The following is an 18,988-nucleotide window of genomic DNA, read 5'->3' on the forward strand; positions in this document are numbered from 1 at the left end:
AAGATGTTTCTTGCACTTAAAACTGCTCTTTGTGGTGGTGTCATTTTTTTAGTAGCATTTTCTTTAGACACTTCTGGCCAGGTAGAGTAACAACTGAAAATTAATGTAGGCAAAAATGCCCAGGAGACTGATGGAAGAAAGAACATGCTCAGAGAGCTGTCTCATGGGCTATGACATCTCCAAACTTACCTAAAAACAACTGAAGTTACCCAATCATTATATAAAAGTGACCTCCACTGTCAATGCAGAAAGAAGAGATCTGGTTACCAAATCTGAGAATCAAATGAAATTTGACATCTTTCTTAGAACTAATATAGAAAAAGAAGAGCTATGCATATTTTTTAGAGCAATGTATAGATTGGGAATTAATTGCTAATGCATGGCCCAATTAATGACAATCTCTGACAAAGCAAATACATCACCATTCTGGTAAAAAAAAAACAAAAAAGAAGGGGAACACAGCCAAGACTAACTTTTTACCCTATGGTAGGCTATTCTGACCTTTGTCAGAATTCACTCAAAAATTCTAATAGCCTGACCTAAGTGGAATAAAAGCAGAAAATTGAGGAATCAAAATTTATTTTGATTTATTTTTGTTTCATCTAAAAGGAAGTAGAACATGATGGTAATATTACTTCATTATTTTTTACCACCCTTCATCACACACACAAAACCCTCTAATGCTTCTTCTTTGCCTACAGTTAAGTCTGGAAGAACAGAGGCAGTCACCTGCTCGCAACACCTACAGAGCCAAGTTAATTCAAATGAATATTGCTCATTATTTGTGAGTAGCCATCCCCAACAAATGCCTCTAATGGGGGTGGGGGGGATCTAGGATAAATTAATTACACTACACCCACTTATTACACAGAACTGTGACCTTATATATAGGCCATCCATTTATGAACACCACAGTGATATCAAATTGAGGACGATGGAAAGCAATTATTATCAGTCAAGTCAGAACCAGAAGCATTGTCATGACATACTAAAATATTCCCAGTATTTTTATAACTTCAGAAAGAAAATAACACAACCACTGGGGAACTTTATCTATCTTAAAAGTGACTGTTTATCCTTTGAAGCTTGATATTTTAGATGAGTCATAAAATACTATCTGCTGTCATAATTTGGTACTTTCCAATTTCTGCAAGTATCCATCTATTTCAAGTAGTTATTCTTTCAGAACTCTGACAATCTGCCATCCATGGCCTTTAAGAAACTGTTTTCATAGGTGCATCCATTTAAATAATTGACCAGGAGTAGAAAGAAGGGTGCTACAAAAGAAGTCTTCCTACAATCCAAGCAGTTTATACACAATTTACTGTAAAAAAAGTCTTTCTTCAACAGTACATGAATATGAATGTTAGGAACGCCACACTAGTTTGTCCAGTTAATTTTAGGGTCATACAGCTACAAACCACAACACAAAAACTGCTGGGCCAAAGTTCACTGATCAGCTCTTTCTGGGCAAAGTAACTTATCTACTGTACCCTAATTAACAAGAGTAGAGGTCCTCCAATTTTGTTCTAGTCCACTCTATTCTTTTAGTGATAATACACTCTAAGCTTTGAAAGAATTTTGGCAATTTCTTAGATTGACCAGATTTTCTCATTATCACCCTACCTATATGAAAAAAATATTCCCTATTCAAATTAATTTTGCTTTTATTTAATTGCAGTAAAAGTTTATCTTGCCCTAATAGTACCATTTTCATCTCAAAACCTAAAAAGCTTTCTGTTTAGTGTGGTTAAACCATTTATTTTGTGCAAGATCAACCTCCCGCCTGAAACCCACCACACTTCACCATTCATTCACATTGGTTTACACTTTCCATGGCACATTTTCTCTCTAGAGAATACTAAGGGGCTTCTTGACTTAACAGCTGTATCAAGTCTAAAATATGTGAAGCCTCACCATACTTCTCATGATCCATTTTATGACACGAGAACTCTTTTTTAAAAATTAATTGTGCTCTCACAACAGAGAAACACAATAAATTCCAAAATGTTCATCTCTGTGGCTTTGTACAGAGAACATAATTTATGCATTAAACAACAGAAAATAACTTACATATTATCCCTGAGGTATTCCACTTACACAACATTAATCTGTGGTCTAACAAAGACCACATGATTCTTTTCTGCCACGTCCTTCTAAGATCAACTGTGTCACATCACAAGAGAAAACCTTTTCACTGGTACACAGAGGAGGAAAAAACCCAAATTCAGCTCCTGAATCAGAAGGTAAATTCTAATCACCTGAAGCTACATCAGTAGTTTTGAACCTGATCAATACAGGATCCAAACATTCAAAATGAAACCCACTTGCCCTGCTCAGATGCTGGCAGAGGGAACTCCAGGCCTGCTTATCAGCATTATCTTTCTCCTCCTACTTTCTTCTTGTAGGACCATCAAACTCTATATACAACAGACTCAGGAAACAAGCAGATGACAGATCACCTAGACAGAAAGCATACTTGAAAAATAAGAACTTGGAAGTGTAGCCAAACTGTCCAGATGACTCCAACAAGGTTTCATAATCCCAGCTATCAATCATCCTTTAAGTGTCAAGAGTCCAGACAAATTCTTCCAATGCATTTTACATTAACTTTCTTTTTGTTTCTTTTCAATTTTTACCCCCAAGAAGGCAGAAAAAATATTTTTTTCAGCATTTACCTACTTTCACTTGTATTTTCTTTTATAGATTTAGAAACTGAGTTCCCAGTCCTCACACTGAAACAGAATGTAACAATATAAAATCTAATCAGAGAACTCTAACTTACCTTTATTTTTACTAATCATGAAGCATATTTTTCAAGCCAGAAGAAACCAAGCAGTACTTGCTGTACTGTGAAAGGTACAGTCATTTGCTACACTGGTAGCTCACCTCTGCAAGACATTTAACCTTTTTTAAGAAGGGAGAAGAAAGGAAATAGGACTAAGAAGCCTCCTAGAACCCGTACTGTATGTCTAAGAATACTAAAGCTCTCATCTAGGTGCACAGACACAAAACTTTTCATAAAAATCAAAGGTAAGAGGTAGTGGCACCACCAGTAACAACTTGTTTGCCTTAATGAAAAAAAAAATTCCTGAAAAAACATTAATATATCAAGATAATATTATTTATAATACTTACAATAATATTTTTTGTTACAATACAGCGGGGGTTTTTAATCCACAATTATGTCTAACACTACAAAAAACAAAGAAGGGAAAGACATTTAATGAAAGGTGGTTTTACTATTCTTCTTCATACATCTGACAGCTTTTTACACAGATGGTGTCACTGTTGCTTGTTTTTCATTTGCCATTAATCAATTTTCAGATTTGTCATGTGACAAATACGAAAAGCAAAGAGCATATAAAAGTTACTGAAAATACATTCACTACAGAAATTAGAAACAGAATTCAAGCCAAAGTGCAATAAAACATTTGTTTTCTAATTTATAAAGGGACATCAGTGAAATCATGAACTCAGCTTATGATTAAATTACATCCTACCTCAAATCTAAGTGTTTTCTCACATACACAGAAGACTACACTAATTTGATTGTTAAATCCCTTCAAGTTTCACATCACTAGGCATTACAAAAATACTGAGTCTTTTATTACTGTTTTTATGACTTCAATATACATCTGAAGTTCTCAAAGAATTTTTTTCTGTAATCCATCCATTAGTCACCACCCATCAACAATTACAAGATTAAAAAAAATAGTTTTTTGATAGTTTAGATGTTTCACGACTTGGGAGATTTCATCACAGAACGTCTCTGCAAAGAGAATTACCACGACCTCCCTAAACACAGAATTTTAAGGACAAAAATCTAATTATAATTAGCCTATAATTAGGCTATTTAATGAGAGGAAACAGTGCTGGTTTGACGTAAATTATTATTTAGATTTTATGCTGCTGTATGTAACGTTACCTCAAAATCCTTAACTAACGTCACTACAGAAATATTAATATACTAACCAAAATACCATCTCTATACTTCATCTACTCTGTATTTTCAGAGTCCATGTAAAAAATACACATAACTAGAGCTGAAAAAAATCAATCAAAACCTTCTAACCTATCTATGTATAACAACTATCTTTCCCTTAAACCAAATGATATTACTTTAAATATATATTAAAAATACATAAAAGGTAAAAGTGATAATTTGCCCATATGTAGTAAACTGAGCAACTAAAATGTCTGAGAATTATCTGACCACCTAAAAAGTTACAGCCTTATGCAGTTCCCAACTTATGCAGCAATGGGCAGTGCACCTCATGTTTAAGCAGTGCTTATTTCCCCTGAGCACAAGTACAGAAGAGACTTTCTTACCTTAACTGAGAGTACTGGCAAATCCCTTGCCTCACAGCCTTACAATCCAGGCAAGAAATCAGTAACCATTTCCTGGAGCAGCATTATCAGAATACACAGAGTGTACATAAAGGCTCATTTTCACAGGATATGCACAAATCTTAAGGGAATTAACTTGAAACAACCAAGCAGACTCGTACAGTCAATTTTCCACTTGAGCACTGACCAAGGAAGAAGAGGAAGGGGTAGACTTACAGATAAAAATAAATCAGAGTTAAAACACCAATTATCTGCATGACAGTCTGGAGACAAGCAAGACCCTCCAGTTCAACCAGCACAGAATGCTAATCTGGTTGTAACTTCAAGTCAGTTGGAATGTAAAAGCAACCTACAGCACTAAGCCCAAACCAAAACTCTGAACTTCCATTTGCTCCCAGTAGAAAATTCATGGTACTATGAGTCCAGGCTGGCTCTAGAGTTACAAAGGATCACTCTGAAATTAATTTCCCATCTCAACAAGGTCTTTCAGGCAAGGTGCAAAGAGTTCCAAAAGAATATTACTGCTTTCAGACCTCTGCTGATTTCTGCAGATCTTAGCTTTACTTGCTAATACAAGTCATCTCAGGTAATAAAGACAGATGACCAAAAGGTAGTGTTCTGTTTTCTTGTGTTTTATTACCACAGCATGCATCTTCTATGTGTAAGGTGCATTTACTGAGAATGCAGCATAAACATTCTCCTCCTCCCTCCCTCTGGTTACATCATACATGTACACGTGTTTTGCAATCATGAGCAAGAGCAATTGTTGTCATGCTTTCCTTCAGATTTACAGGCCAACAATTTTAACCTGTGGGCCTGAGAACCACTCCTGCCCACAAGAAATCCACAGGAACAGATGTAAGGGAAGTCAATACATCTATGCCCTAACAACCTATACAGAAGAAATTTAAGTAAAAATGCACATACCAACAGTTTGTCACAGTCCACACACACAGTGTGAAAAGTACTGTCCTGAACTGTCACAGAGCCAACAAACTGAGCTTTCCTACTTGGCTTTCCTGCCTATGTTTTTTTGTTTGTTTGTTTAGTTCCTTTTTCGTTTTCTATTTAAACTTTTTATTTTTAATTGAGGGACGGAAAAGAGAGTAAGACATTAAGATTTTACTAAATAAAACTGTATGTTTTGCTAAGTTGCTGCTTTCTATACTGCTCTGAGCATTCATGTCTATACAGTAGTTGGGTTATTTGCAAAAACAGTGACAGAAACTGACATTTTAATGGCATACTCTAAATATCCTTCAAATAGTGAACTACATGTGTGTGTATGTGTATATATATCCACACAGAAGCACACAAATCTGGAAAAAATATGCAGTATACATATAGATAGCATAAATACACCTATCAAAGTAACCAATATGTATTCATTGCTGTCCGTTTCTAAGGAGGTGACATCTTTAATCAGACCTAGAAGCAGAAAACATGAATAAATGACTAATCTTACCCACAGGAAGTTTTCTCTGTTTCCCCTGACATGCTCCACAACTGTACAGATTTTGTTAAGAGATCAGGATGGATATCCAACTTCCAAATGTTACACCACTGCAGCTGCAGTATGAACTATGCAGGCTTAAAAACAACTCTGAGTCCAAATTCAGACCTTTGCTATTGTTTGCTGCTTTCTATGGTAACAGGTAAACTAGCAGTTTACTTCTAATTCGTGCCGAGACAAAAAAGAAAGGGGAGTAGGGAAAATAAGACACAATAAGGACACTCAAATATATAAATTAGGATCTATTAATGACCAACTCCTGCAAATCATACAGAAGAAACAACTTGTTCTAAAAGAAATCTGGTTTCCTATGTATTTTGTAGTTTGTGCCCAAACATTCCCACTGACCTAATATTCTCTCTATACCTCTCACAGCAGTTATCTTCCTCCTCATCTTCCTCATCACAATATTAACTGCTTCCAGCCTCACTCACAAGGCCCTCAATAACCTCTCACGCTCTCACAGCAACCTACACAGTCAGCAATCACACATCCATCTAACTTCCTTATCAAGTGCCGTGTCAGACAGCCAAAAAACCCAAAAAAATACCGGCTATGTGCTGGTTGAAATTACACACATGACAGATAACGGGTAAAATCATCAGGCTTCCTCTCCCAGCTTCTCCCAGGACACTGCTCATAGCTGCTCCCATCCTCTTTTGGATTTTCATTAAGCTTCAGGCTGCTCCATGGTACTAAGTTCCTAACCCTATCAAATTTCTGTTTTATTACATTACTGGTTGTACTGACACAGACCTAGTGATCATCAGACCAGCCTGTTTAAGAAACATTGCTACTACAACTAACTAGAAGGTAGGACTCCTCCTCCAACTTTGCTTTTGAAACAGTGCCAATACAGAGTAAGAGCAAGCACAGTGAATTAACGAGTTCATTAGCACAGAATCTCGGAACAGCTTGGGTTAGGACGGATTTGAAAGATCATCCAGTTCCAACCTCACTGCCATGGGCAGGGACACCTTCCACATCAGGTTGCTCAGGGCCCCATCCAACCCAGCCTTCAACACTTCCTGGGATGAGGCATCCACAACTTCTCTGGGCAACTTGTTTTGGCCTACTTATGAGACATCATGAGGCAAATGCAGGACCTTAAATTCAAAGACCTCTGTCACATTTGGAGTGACAGCCAAACTTCATGAATTGGTCCTGAGTTTGGGATCTAGAACAAAGACACAAAACCCCCTGCCTCCTCCATGGTACCCAAGATTTACACATAAAAGCCCTGAGTACCAATTCTTCAGTACCCAGGTCATGCATTACACAGACTCCAGTCTGTGAAGAGCGAGCCACCCTTTCAAGTATAAACCTAGACTCAGTCTGCCAGTTTAGCCAAGTTTCTGCCATACAGAAAAGCTGGTTTCCCCTGCAGGTAGGCTACTTTCTGTCTTCTATCCGGTCCAGCAGTGCTGCTCTTGTGCATTCCAGTGATGGAAAGTGGTATCTCTTCCTCAAATATTTATGCCAGTCCCTTAAAACACAGAAGACTTGCCCTTACCTCTTCTCTCTCTTCACTCCTTTTCTTCTCTCAGTGGAAGTTAGACAAAATATGGGACTAGGAAGAGAAAAAGAATGAGTGACAGAAAGGAAATAAAGGTAAAAGCAGTTAGAGAAAGAGTAAGGATTAGTTTATTGAACAGAAGTCAAGCAGTAATCAGAGATATACAGACCAATACCATGCTTAGAGATTTTAAACGTTGTATTTACAGAGTTCAATGCCCAAGACTGAAAAGACATCAAGCAGTTGGCAGGTAATTTAAGTTTAGTAAAGACCTGCAGTACCTTGTAAAATAAATCACACACAAAAAGGCCTTTCCACTCAAAAATCATCAGTTATTTGAGCTGGAGAGTCAAGGAATTGCAAAATACAAAACAAGTACCACACATGAGAAGAGTAAAAGAAAAAAAAATACTTTTTGGTAGCAATATTGCTTATAGCTATGAAAAGTATGTATTAGCTACCTAACGTTAGCATGCTATAGTATATCACTGAGAAATGTAAAATTCCTTTAAAGAAAAATTCAGAAGAAAACACGTAGTTTCCCAGTAAAAAGACCTCAGTTTTAAGTCATTCTTTGTGTTAGCTATTTTACTCCAAACGTTTATTTCTCCTTCTACCACAAAATGATAAAAAGCTGTTGATTAAACTTATACAAGATGTCTCTATGTGACTTACCAATTACTGACCAAGAAAACATTCACAGCTATTACCCTAAACTATTATTCTTGACAAACATACAAATATATAATGCATTTATGCAAGTATATACAGTCCATATTCTCTAAGAATATAAGTCATGCCTACAACTGTAATGGCTAAGTAAACTTATTTTTTATTAAATATAACAGTATATCTCATGGTAATTCAATCACTGGAAGCATTTAGTGACCGATATTCCCTCAAGAACTAAGGCTTTTGGGGTGGAAAAACACATGGCTAAAAATATGTATTTGTATTACCTTCAACAATCTAAATATTTTGCCAGCTTCATGTCATAAAATAAACTAATTAATTTGTTTTGTCTATGTTGCTTAGTAAGATGTGGGAGTCTGCTGTAATTATCAGCTACCTACTACAGAAAAAGTAAATTATTTCAAGCCTGACATTTCAGCTGAGCATGTTTCTGTTTTGACATATTTTTATGTAGTAGATTCCAAAAAACGGTTCCCCTGTTTAATCAGTAGCATTTGATTTACATGAACAGCTCAACAGTGCTCCTACATTTATTTGTGGAAGTAATTTGTAGACATTCACCTAATTGCTACACTTACGCCTAGGAATCTAAACACAAGCAAGTCAGAAAGTCACACTCTTTCAAACACAAACTTTTAATTCTTTCTAGCAGTTAGAAAGAATTAAACTCTTTTGTGTTATTTTAACCAGAGTTCAACCTGGATTGTATTTTTTGATAACAACTTGGCAGTATTTCAATGTTCTTCACAAAAATTTGGGGAGGAAACTGGCAAGTAGTAGTGAGAGAACAGACTGGGGGGAACTAGAACATGTTCAAGGACAGATAAAAAAATACAGAAGGGTAAGATCAAAAGAGCTTTCCTATTTTCAAGAAAACAAACCCCAATTTATTTCCAATTGCAAATATCTTGCAAAATTGTATTATTTGGGTTAAGTAATTTAGATTTCATACATTTTAACTGTATAACTTTGTGTTGTCAATGGAGATTTCAGTATGTGTTTTTAATTGTAGTAACAGAGATATGAAATACATAATCTTTGAATAAGCACAAAGAAATTCTGCCCAGCAATGGAAGATCAATGCACAGCTTTTAATTTTCAATACTACTGCCACACAGAAGGGGACAAAAAGATACAGCATTTGGCTTTTATTTGTCTTTCAGCACAGCAGATGTGATTGGAAAGTAAGGCAGTAGAGAACATTAAAAAAACCAACACCACAGTCATTCATAAAAATCCTGCATAATGATATTACACATTCACATCAAGCATTCCTACCCAAAGCAAAAGAGAAAAAAATGAAAATAATTAGCTGAATTACTTGGTAAAGCATCTGAGAGAGAAACTGTACCCTTATAACCAGTAAAATAACTACTGTATTGTTTATCAGCTGTATATAAGGTATTCACATTTCTTTCACTGTTCTAGAATTATAGGTTCGGAAACCAAACGAGAGGTGTAATCTCTCTGTACCTTCCTCAAAAGCTATAAATAAGTTGTAATTCTTAAGTCTTCACCTTCAGTTTAAGCACAAGCAACTAAAAACATTCCTTATTGGAAAAGTTTCTTTAAAACAACAGTTAAAACAGGATTAACTGTCTAGACAAGGAATATCATCTGTCTTGTGATATGGTTTTAAACAAACCCCATTATAACCATTCTAATTAGGAGTTAGGTCCCTTTGTCTACTCAAGGCAAGCCAAGAGCTTGTTAAAAAGTATCTTTAGCCCTCCTCAAATTAGAAGACTTAAAGAGTAATGAACACCAGACCAATTTTAGTATTCAGAACTGCACAAGGTAAAAGATCCAAACCTCCCATCCTGTACACCATGTGAAATTCTCAACTGGTCAATACCGGCTGTTTCACCAGTTTCTATGACTGATACATAACACTGACCCAGAAAAAATCCTTGCCTCTGAATTGGAGAGACATGACTGTGACAGATGAACCCTTTGGTGGACAAGGAACTGGCTGGATGGTTTCACTCTTAAGAGCTGTGAGCTGTCAACAGCTCGATGTCCAAGTGGAGACCATTGACGAGTGGCATTCTGGCATTCCTCAGGAATCAGTACTGGGACCGTTGCTCTGTTGGCAATATGGACTGAGTGCACTCTCAGCAAGTTTGCTGACCACATGAAGCTCTTTCATGTGGTCAACATGCACAAATGAAGAGATGTCATCCAGAGAGACCTTGACACGCTTGAGAGGTAGGCCTCTGTGAACCACATGAAGTTCAGTACAGCCAAGCGCAAGGTGCTGCACCAGTGTCAGGGCAATCTCAAATACTAATACAGGTCAGGCAGAAAATAGATCGAGTGCAGTTCTAAAGACAAAGACTTAGGGGATGTTGGTTGATGAGAAGCATAACATGACCCAGCAATGTGCACCTGCAGCCCAGAAAGCCAAGTGTCCTAGGCTGCATCAAAAGCAGTGTGGCAGCAGGTCCAGGGAGGTGATTTTGTCCCTCTACTCCACTGGAGCACTGTGTTCAGCTCTGGAGTCCACAACACAAGAAAGATGTGGACCTGTCAGAGCAGATCCAGAGGAGTTCACAAAGATGATCCAGAGGCCTAGGCATAAATCCTATTAAGACAGGCCGAGAGAAGAGGGTTTCTTCAGCCGGGAGAAGGCTCTGGGAACACCTCAGTGAAACCTTTCAGTACCTAAAGGAGGCTTATGAAAAAAGATGGAGAGTGACTTTTCACACAAGTAGACAGTGACAGATAGGACAACGGGGAACAGCTTTTAACTAAAAGATGAGAGATTTAGATGAGATGTCAGGAAGAAATTCCTTACTGTGAGGGTGCTGAGACACTCAAACAGGTTGCCCAAAAAAATTGTGGATGTCCCATTTCTGGAAGTGTTCAAGGCCAGGTTGAATGGGGCTTTGAGAAACCTGACCTAGTGAGAGGTGTCCCTGCCCATGGTATGGGGGTTGGAACAAGACGATTTTGAACGTCCCTTCCAACTCACACCATTCTACGACAAGGGGACCAACAACAGATTATAAACCTTCCCTTTTAAGTACAATAATGTCATTAAAATCTACTCTTATCATCTCGTCTTTGAACTTGATGGTAATTTATTTTTGCGTTGAAGATATAAAAGTAAATGATTACCTAGATTATGATGCCATAAAGTACACAAAATGCAACTGCAAAACGAGAACAAAATAAAAAAACTTTCCTTAACCTGAGCCTGCAATATGAAATTTTAATATCTCTGCTACTGAAAGTATCAGCTTCAAACTAAATTCTAAAACTAGGAACAATACTATTTTGGCAACTGCCTGATTTGCAAAACTGCTGGGCCCTTCCAAGTCTCACCTCGGTTTTACAAGCCCGCATCACCATCTCAGCAGTGTATGAACTATCCCATGAAATGAGATAGCACTCTTGCTAGACAATATGCTAAACCAATACATTCCACTGGCACAAAATGCAATCTGTGTGCTACTACAATATATTTTTCACTTGCACTTTTGAAACAGGTAACTTGAATGGACATTGTGATTTACCATAGTTCTTACCAGTGCTTTAATTTTAAAAAATAAGATAACCAAACACTTAAATCAGGCATGTTAAAAAACATACGTTTTGTTCAATAAAATTGTCTTCAAAGGCTTACAGATAACCTTAATTATTAAAATTTTCTAACCACCAGCAGAGCTTAAAATCTTGCCTGTTTCATTAATACATTAATATCTGCAAAAGGAAATAAAAATAATCTCAGTATCTCCTAGGAAGTATATGAAGTCTTGAAAAGGTTCCTTTTAAATAATTTGTTTGTTATGCCTTAAAGGTAACAACAGTTTTTCTTTGAACACAACTATAGAAGGTTTTTTCTGTAGTGTGAAGGTCATGAGCAGAATTTTGGATCTTCAAAGACATTAGGTTAACTTTTGTGGGCACAATTCTTTGGTTACTAAGAAAACGTGAACACTGAAGTACATATAAAAATCCATCTGACACCATTGAAAAGCCCACTACAATTACTATTTTAAATAATCCAGACTTTGGAAGAATTTAAAAGTTCGTGTTTTTTTCTTAATCCACATTCTACATCTGCTAAAACTTTTTTTTTCCCCACAGATATGTTTCAAGTTTCATTCTTAACAATAAATCAAAACTACTATTTGCACAGTGGAAACATTTAAACATTGTACCTGTCCAAAAAACACTGTCCAACAAAATTTGCTTTTGAGAGATTCACAAATGCTCATCTGTATGGAAGTCTCAAGGCCAATAACATAGATGCAGTTCTTTAGGATCACTCCAGAAATCTAAACCGGGTTCTATTTTATATCTTCACTCATCTACATCCCCTCCCCCAGATTTTATCAAAATGTCACATGACAACAGCAAAATACTTTCATTAAACCTTCACTTACATTAATCTGGTTACAATAATACTAAGATTTCACAATTACATACACCACTCCTAAATCAGTCCCACAAATAGTCCTTACTAAAATTAGTATTAGCATGCATGCAAAATTAAGACTGTCCTTAAATCAAACCGAGATCAGACCTGGAGAACCACGACAGCCTTAAGTGACACACCGATTTCTGGATTTCTGTTGCTTTCCAACACAATATTAACAGTGGTGTGTGCTGAAACTGCCCAAGAGGAAATTAGGAGCTGCATTACCTCAAAGTAACCTAAAGAGGTTACTCTAAGAGAAACTTTCCCCAGATTTAGTCTAAAGAGTCAGTATTATTTCTCCTCTGGAATTTCCCAGATGGTAAAAAAATCTCACCCAAAAGGCTAAGTGAAAGATAAGCAAACTTTTCCTTCAGATATGAAAAGCTTCACGATACATAAATGGTTTGATAACTCTAGTCCATATTACTGCATTTGTAACACAATGTTTGTCAAGCAGAAGTCTGTCTTGAAAAAAAATGAAATTTAGATTTCAAACCTTCCCTCTTTCAAGAAGTTTGCATTAGTTTTGCAGGTAGAGTATGTCATTCTTTATGAATATACACATAGAAACATCAGTGGAGTACAAAATAAAGTAGAATTTGTTTTGTAGTGTTGTCTCTACAAATGGAGAAACTGAGTCACGAAGGCAAACTGACTCATTAAAACTCACACAGGAAAACTCTGAAGATCTCTATAAATCCCAAGAGGTTTATAGTGCATAAAATTTGGCAATCTATAAAATAAGCTGTAAAATTTGAAAATTAGTATTTTTGGTTTTATTTCATTACTCCCCCATCACTTTCTGTAAAGTGTACAAAATTCTTTTCTCCTAATTGTGAATTAGATGTCTGCTTGAGAACATGACTGAGGCCATGAAGAGCTGCAGAGCTGTATAGCCCTCTAGGTCATAATACCAGAAAAAAATCAAGAACAGGAGTTTTCAACCTAGGGAGAGGAAATAAAAAGGCAAAAGGTTTCCATAAAGGCCAATACACTCTTTGGACTTTTATAAATGTATTTTTAAACACACAGAGTAAGACATGGTTTATGAAAAAAAAAATCATATCTTTATAAATAAAACTGATATGAGCATACATTACTGGAGAATTAACAAAATCCCTTAGACTTTGGCCTCAAAACACACTAAAGGCATGCATTAATAACACCCTGGAAGTCTAATTATCTTACTGTTCAACTTTAGGTACACTTTAAACCACACATCAGTGCTTCTAAATGGTATCTAAATTAAAATTTTTCAGAGATTGAAAACAGTTTTTCCATTTCAATGCCTCACTTTTGATTGCTTAAATCCAGAAGGTTCTAAAGCTATATTGGAATAGGAATTCATATCTCATTAAGTTAAGGATGAGATTAAAGATACGCATTAAAAAAAAGTGAAAATTTTTTTTATTGTTTTTTAAAACATACAGTTGCAGCCTCCATAGTATGTATCAGAGTACACTACACCAACTACCACATAATAAATCCTTGTGACCTCCCTTCCCCCCACTCAAACATATTTATAGTGGTGATACTAAAAGGTTCATATTTCATTTAGGAAAAAAATTAGAGCTTACGAACTGCACCTTCTCTCAACATTTGAATGTGTATTACCACATACACAATTTACACAGCAATACACAAAATAAATTGAAGAAAAAACGTAATGGTAAGATTACATGGCAAAAGAAATTTCGCTTCTTAATAAAGTAACAGGTTATAATCCAGTATGCATTATTTCTTTAAGTATTAAGTTCATTTTGTATCCTCACACTAGGAATACATGGAATTACTACACTGATGTCCAGCGAAGGTGTTTCCTGGAAGGTGAACATGACGTTCACAAATGTGCTTCCACAAAGAATTTAGCTTAGTGATCTTAATCCACTACTTGTGTTGATAAATATTACTGATTTTGTGTCGTTAACAGGACGGACAGATGTACAGTGTCTATCACAAACGTAGGGGCTTTTCCAAATTATTAAACTGACATACATATTACCTTACAGCAACATATACACACCCCTCGAAGGAGCTGCTTGAGTCTGTTGCCTCTTTCCACCCCCCTTCTCCCCGAACAGAGTGGTCTCGTTCACTTGCCTTTCACACACATAACCAATAAAATTAATCAGCTGGAACACAGCATTTTTAAATCGTAGTAAAGTCAAGAGATGTTTTGTACGTTATTTGAAGGGAACAGCCTTTTCATTAAAACATAGTAAGACTCTAATATGCTGCAGACAAACGCACTGCATGGGGTGTGGAGGACCCGAGCTGATTAGATTACCACAACATCAGCCTGAGGCCGCCATTTTTAGAATCTCTAAAGGACAAAAGAGGGAAATTAAAAAATTTGCTCCACATTTTTTTAAAAGTAACTTTAAAAGTATAGCGATGATTATCAATTAATCATGCATTGTAACTGAAGCCACGCATATCTCTTTCTTTTCACCGATCTGAGCCCTGAGTAACAAAAACGCTTCACTATTATTCTTTTAAGGTAGTGTAAATAAACAGATTAAAACATTCCTAAATCTAGATGCAGCACTGAACTTCTGCTTTCTACGACACGTAGTATGTACCATTTCAGGGGACCTCAGGGCTTTCAAACACCGCACATTCCCTAATGGCCGAGTATAGGGGAATACAGGACCTTTATAATCAGGCTATATTATGTTTCTCTACCCTATTTAGTATTACACAGTGAACCGTTTGTTTTTCCTCCCCTATGTCTGCAGCAATAGGGCCTAACCCACCAACACTTATCGCTTCAAGAGAGAGACTGAAATATGCCACCCAGGGAACACGAACACCGGCTGCAGAAACTAAAGCAAGAAAGGGATGCACCAGTGCAACTACTTACAGCCTGGGGAAAGGGGGTGGGGAGAATGATCCCCTTTTAAATTGGCACAGAAACTCCTGGGGACTGCTCTCCGTTTGTCCAGGTTACACCTCGAAGCGGAGATATTAACAGGGAGGGAGGCAGGGAGGCGGGGGTGTGGAAGGCAGAGAGATTAGGCCTATAACGAGCCATTTTAGTACCACAAAGCAAAAATATACAGGATGGAGGAAAAGAATAGGCTTCCCCAAGCTTCGTAAAACTCAATACGCAGTCCCAATAAGGCACAAACCCGTTCTGAAATCCGCCAGCCCAAGGAAGCCTATGTTGTCACATAATAGCTCCTTTTGGCTCATTTTCCAAGCATAATGCATAAATCTGGCGTAACTGCCAAAAAATTCTCCTCAGCTCCTCCAGTTACAGTAACCCGCCATATTCACAAGATATAGCGACAGCCTGCCATTTTTTAACCAAACCCCCACAAAAGGAAAAGCAAATTCAAGGCAACTTAAACAGAAATTAAACGCATTTCATGGTGGGAAGGAGTTATACTCGCACCGAGGGTAATGAGACGTTCCCGTCGCATTTCATTCCATTTCTGCCACCCCCCCCTCCCCCAAAGCACCCACAGCAGAATATGCTGATAATAACCAAAGACTCACCTGTAATGGTCACAGGCCAGGCAGCAGGACCCCTCAGCTGAGCCCCTTCTCTATCCCAACCAAAACAATGCAACAGCCCCACTGCGGATATCCCTACCCTAGACAGGACTCAGCCCTCAGCAGGCTCTAGTAAAAGAAAGAAAAGGGAAAGAGGAGACCCCCCCTCCCCCCAAACCTAGCTCAGTGCGCAGAACCCTACAGGGACCAGCTCAGAGGCGCCCTTGCCCTGGGACCTGTGTACAAACCCCGCTGCTGCCGCCGCTGCTCCCGTGCCTCCCTCCCTCCAGCCTCCTACGCTCCCTTCTATGTCACTGCCTCTCTCTGGGAAAATGGCGTCCGCTCTCCCCTCCCTCCCCCTGCACGGGGCTCACCCGCCCCGCCTGACAGGGGCAGGGTTACCAAGGCGAAGCCAAACAGCCGCCATTTTACTTACGGGCCCGGAGCGAGCCCTCTTCCCGCCCGAGGCCCTCCAGTGTCCATTTTACAAACAACGGTGAACAGCTCGGGGGGTTGGGCGCGGCCGGCGGCAACCAGAACTAGTCGGCAGGGGGCTGGCAGGGGGGCCGTGTTAGGAGGGAAGATAGGGCAGCGGAGGAGGGGTGGCTGCAGCGGGGGCTGGCGCCGGGGGCGGTGATCCGCCGCAGCCGGCGGTCGCAGCCGCGCGCGGGAGGGGCGGGGGCTCCGTTCGCGGCTGTTGTGGGGCCGAGCGCGGGCGGGAGCGAGGATGTCTGAGTCAGAGCTGCATCCTCCGATGAACGAATGCCAAAACTCCCTCCTCGGCCGCTCTCCCCCACCCCGACCTCCGGCTTCTTCCTCACGACCGTCGATGCTCTCGGCATGCATGTTCTTTGTGAACCTTAAACTGAGCACATTTTCGCCACAAGCTGCGCGAAAAGCCGGACAGACCCGCCGGATCTCACACACGCAGAGGAACTTACTGAGGGGCGGGGAAGAAGGGGGCGAGCAAAGAGCGGGAGCTTTGGCCGAGACCCGCTCAGGAGGTTTTGACTGAATCTCTCAGTAAGACACTCGAGGCTGAGAATCTTCCCCGAAGCGTTTAGGAGTCATATATAAGGCAAGTGGGAGAGAGCTTCTTTCCTGAAAGCAAGTGGGACAGCACAACGCGTTTTGCGGGGAACGAGACGAGCAGCGAACGAGCCTCGTTTTCCCTTTAGGGAACGGCGCTCAGGAGCAGGAATGGCGTGCTTCCATCCGGACCAGCTGCGCTGGCAAAGACAGGAGCTCGCTCAGCGTTTCGGGGCAGATGCAGCTTCTGCCATTTATACCAAGCCCTTCTTCCTGCCACCATATCTCCTCCCAGGTCCCCGCTCTGCCCGCACGCCGCCCTGTCTCCCCTGCCCGACTTCAGCCCCTCCAGCGATACGGCTGATTGAGGGAGGGGAGGCGGCGGCTGGGGTTTCATTCGACGCCCACCAGGGGCTGAGCGAGCCTCCTTCAGTGCGCAAACTCGGGGCACCAGATAAAAGCTGGGCTGGCAGCTCTTACCCTGCCTCGATGGAGCCGCAACATTCGGGTGACTGGAGAAGCAGTTAGCAGCAGCGCCATAGACTAGCGTCCCCCCACACCTTGAGCACAGAGAGTTTGGGGCTCTAAACAGCTGCTGCTGCGGCAGGAGGGAGCCGAGGTGAAGGGATCTGCTAGCTGGTTGGACGCAGAGGAGGCGGCTGTAATGGGGCATTAAGTCTAAGGGAGGAGGGGGGGCGATTAAACGTCTTGTGATCATGGCGGAGTCTATGGGTATTTTTTCCTGTCTAACTCTTCTGTGCGTGTGTCTCTTGTTTCTTTCTCTCTCTCTCTCTCTCCTTAGGGCGCTTGGCTGGGGCTGCTCGCTCGGGTTCTGCCTGTTGTTGCGCGAAATGGCGGCTGGCGTCTTGGTGGGTTTGGTTGTCGGTTTTTTGTGTAGGGTTGCCTTTTTTTTTTTTTCTCCTCTTCCCCTCCTCTTCCCCTCCCCGCACTTGTGCCTTGGCTGCGGCTCCGCAGCGAACCGCGGCGGAGCTCGAGTCAGGAGGGGGCGGGAGCGGGCGCGGCAGCCAATGGCCGGGCGGCTGGGGTGGCCCGGCGCGCCCTGATTGGCTGGCGCTGACAATCATCCTGCAGCAGGGGGCAGCCGCAGCTGGGCAGGGTCGGGAGCTGCCGGGGGAGGCAAAGGGAGAAAACGGGCGCCATGATCCCAGCGCCAGGGAGGAACTCCGCGGGCAAGGCGTCCGCGAAGAGCTGGTGGAAAAGGAAAGGAGAACCAGGCCTGGGCTTCTTCCCAAACAGTGCTGGGGCTGTGCGGAGAGGAGCGGGGGAAGAGCGAGAGGGGAGCAACTCGTGTCTGCCTTTGTAACTGCGTCAGTACAAGATGGCGCAGGGTGTCCCTGGAGAGGGAAGGGAGTTGCACGTCCGCCGGAGGTCATGTGACCGCGTTGCATTCCTGTGGGGTTTGGCTGCGGACCAAGCTGGCTTAGGCGGCGGCGGCTGCCCGGGACAGCCCGGGCTTCCCCCCCTCCTCCCGCACCACGCCGTCGGTCCCGCGCTGGTTCCCTTCCCCCATCAGCCTTGTGCACGAGGGTGTAGCTGCTGCCGAGGAAGGTTCTCGCTTCTCTCCTTACTCTCCACCCACCTCCAGGGTGTAGCTGCTCTCGGGGGAAGCTTTCCATTCCGCCCCCTCTCTGCGCAAGGCTTTACCCACCGCCAGGGAAAGTTCCCCCTGGACGCCTGCTGGCTCCGCCCGGGCGTGGGAGCCGGGTGCGCTCACGGTGGTGCCCGCCCGGTGCGAGGGCACTCTGCTCCCGGTCAGGCTCCCGGGGTCACGGAGTGGTTCCTACCGAAACAGTCGGTTTAAGCGATGTTTAAATGACCTCATTAAAGCCGCTGAGGAAAACGCACAGGCTATGCGGAGTTGTTCTTCTGACGAGGAGGTCGTGGCTGCTCCATTGTTGCTCTGCCGGGAGTACTGGGCGGGGGGGCCAAGGGAGAATCTGCG

At 41.0% G+C, this 18,988-nt stretch overlaps 1 protein-coding gene across 9 annotated transcripts in view; it reads right to left on the reverse strand.

Annotated features, from left to right (window-relative positions):
- The window catches only part of KMT2E (lysine methyltransferase 2E), a 61,488-nt gene extending 45,056 nt beyond the window's left edge, over positions 1-16,432 (reverse strand). For 6 of the 9 annotated variants that reach the window (XM_018068061.2, XM_018068063.2, XM_018068062.2 and 3 more), the window contains exon 1: positions 16,000-16,432. The gene's annotated coding sequence lies outside the window, so the exon portion shown is untranslated. Of the gene's footprint in view, positions 1-2,785; positions 2,907-3,138; positions 3,196-7,376; positions 7,434-15,999 lie in introns of those variants that run through there. The other 3 variants (XM_018068057.2, XM_018068056.2, XM_018068058.2) reach the window with 3 other exon arrangements.
- Between the last annotated feature and the right edge of the window lie 2,556 nt (positions 16,433-18,988).

The sequence above is a fragment of the Manacus vitellinus genome, unplaced genomic scaffold (genome assembly GCF_001715985.3).
Source record: "Manacus vitellinus isolate BGI_N305 unplaced genomic scaffold, ASM171598v3 scaffold_13_pilon, whole genome shotgun sequence".
NCBI classification, from domain to species: domain Eukaryota; kingdom Metazoa; phylum Chordata; class Aves; order Passeriformes; family Pipridae; genus Manacus; species Manacus vitellinus.